The sequence below is a fragment of the Nicotiana tabacum genome, chromosome 8, assembly GCF_000715075.1.
Source record: "Nicotiana tabacum cultivar K326 chromosome 8, ASM71507v2, whole genome shotgun sequence".
Taxonomy (NCBI): Eukaryota; Viridiplantae; Streptophyta; class Magnoliopsida; order Solanales; family Solanaceae; genus Nicotiana; species Nicotiana tabacum.
Window position 1 is genome coordinate 65,636,901 of NC_134087.1, and position 2,376 is coordinate 65,639,276.

The following is a 2,376-nucleotide window of genomic DNA, read 5'->3' on the forward strand; positions in this document are numbered from 1 at the left end:
AAAAATGTACTCAAATCATGAAAAAATGACTCAAACGAGAGGACTGTCCTACAATCTTAACAAGTACTGCCAAAACGAAATACTGTACACCATGTACGTTTTTTCATACATCTTCACAAGGAAGTAATTAACACTCCTAGCTATTGTAGGTGTAGGAAGTCTTTCCCAAAATAAATTAAATTAGAACTTAGTGATTAACAGAGATTATGAGACACATGAGGTCATGATTAATAATTAATATATAGTACTTTTTGGTGGATAATAAGAAGATAGATCTTTGGGTTGTCGAATAAGTACGTAGGACAATTAGAAGATAAGTATGGCCTTAGAAGTTGCATAAATATTTTTTGGCAACTAACTTCACCAAAATAGCCACTAATATTAATATTATTTATATTTATTAAATAGTAGTGAAAAGTCGTGCAATTGTCTTCGATGTACTTATTAAAATGCAAAATTCCGGAACATGGGAAAGATAAGAAATTCTATCTTTAGTACAGCTATCTGATCTAAGTGTAGCCTGTTGCTTTGCTACTGCTCCTCTTCTTCTTATTTTTTCTTCTCTATCCCATCTGGATAATATCATCATATATAGAATTACACTTCCATGATATCCAGTTGTGGGACTTGGAAAGATTTGGCTTAGCTAACTTTCCTGACCCCACCATTCCACTTGTATTTCCTTTTCTTGAACCTACTCATTGCCCTTTTAACTATTTATAACACATTTACGCTGTTGACTGTACGGAAAAAAGCCAAGTGTTACAAAAAGAGAGTACTAAAATAGCCTGAAGGATTAACCTAGCAAGTGAATTGAGGAGAAAAATACACAGAAAGTGGCTATGGAAGTAGAAGATGATTTGTTTTTTGCAAACTTAAGCAAGCAAATCTCCCTTCTAATCATGGATGATGACGAGAGAGACCCTTCAACTCATTCTTCTTCAGTTATTCTTCAGGTATATATTTGATCTTTAATGAGAATTTTTACACTATATATCATGTATAGTTACAGATAAAATGAGAAATTAATAACATAGAAAATGAGATTAATTTTCTATTAATCTACTATATATAATTGAAATACCTTGATGTTGTAAACTAAGATCACTTTTAGCCCGTAACTGAAACTATTTACATCCTATAATTGCAAAAGTATGTAAAATTTGTATATTTTTTTATATATGATATACAGAAATGTATATACACACACAAAAATATACATTTTTCGGCTATTATTGTCAGAGCACAGTGTCATTTTCCCTATGAATATATTGTTCCAGGCCTTCCCACAACAGATGGATCCAACCAGAAAAGCCCCATATATTTATGGACAAAGCTGCAAAAGGGAAAGCAAAGGAACTGGAGTTTTTATCCCTTGTTCTTCCTATCCAAGAAGAAATAATAATTATAGGCAAGGAAGATCTATTTCCTCCAACACCAACCTCCCAAGGCACGCCATTGATCCGAGAAGAGTTCTTCACACCCATTTCAATGATAATCCACTTTATGATTCGTTAAACCCTAGAAATTTTTCTTAATTATCGTTAAGATTCAAGAATATATATCATTATATAATTTTAATGAATTCAATTTTAGTTTTATGTTAAAATATATGAACGAAGGCAAAGCCTTCTCTTGTAAATTAGTTTGTACTTGCGATTGTTTTTAGGTTGTCATATTGCTTATTGTATAAGTCTCTCATGTTAAGTAATGTTTTCCTTTTTTTTTTTGTTCTTTTTAAATTACTTGATTCTGTATATATCTCGTGAAATACCATAAGAAAATATTCTTTATATACTTGGAACCTCTTTGTATACGGTTAAAATCAGACCCATCCGATTTTACTGATTTATCGAGATCGGTATGAAGGATCGAAGATCAATCTCGTAATAGATCTGACCGAGGTACAAGGACAAGGTACCAAGTTCAAAGATTCAAGGTACCTGTCAAGAGCGAGACCGGTAGTGATTGAGACCTAATGAGACAGACATCGAGCAAGATCGAAGGTAGCATAATAACAGAAATGCGAGATATCCGTGACTGGTCAAAGATCATGGCGGAAATCTCGGAACGGATCAAATCAAGGACGGTTAATTAGCTAATCATGGGATTTCCTTCTGTAATTAGAGTTAAACTATAATTAAGATTCATCTACTATATAAAGAAGAGTTCCAATCATTTGAAGGACACTGGTATTAACGCATATCAAAGCAATATAACACTTTCTCTTTATCTTATACTCTCTTTTTTATCAGCTTGCTTATATTTTTAACTGTTCCTATACCAATCAACTTGAGGGTATCCGAGCTCGAGGGCTGAATTCCATTTGAACATTGGTTTACTTTATCTTATTGTTAATTTCTATTATTAATCTTC

General features: G+C 32.5%; 1 long non-coding RNA gene across 1 annotated transcript; it reads left to right on the forward strand.

Moving 5' to 3' along the window:
• Positions 1-221: 221 nt before the first annotated feature.
• LOC107811216 (uncharacterized) lies at positions 222-1,730 on the forward strand. The gene is made up of 2 exons (XR_012694018.1): positions 222-956; positions 1,281-1,730. It is a non-coding gene; the product is annotated as an uncharacterized LOC107811216 (long non-coding RNA).
• Positions 1,731-2,376: the final 646 nt, after the last annotated feature.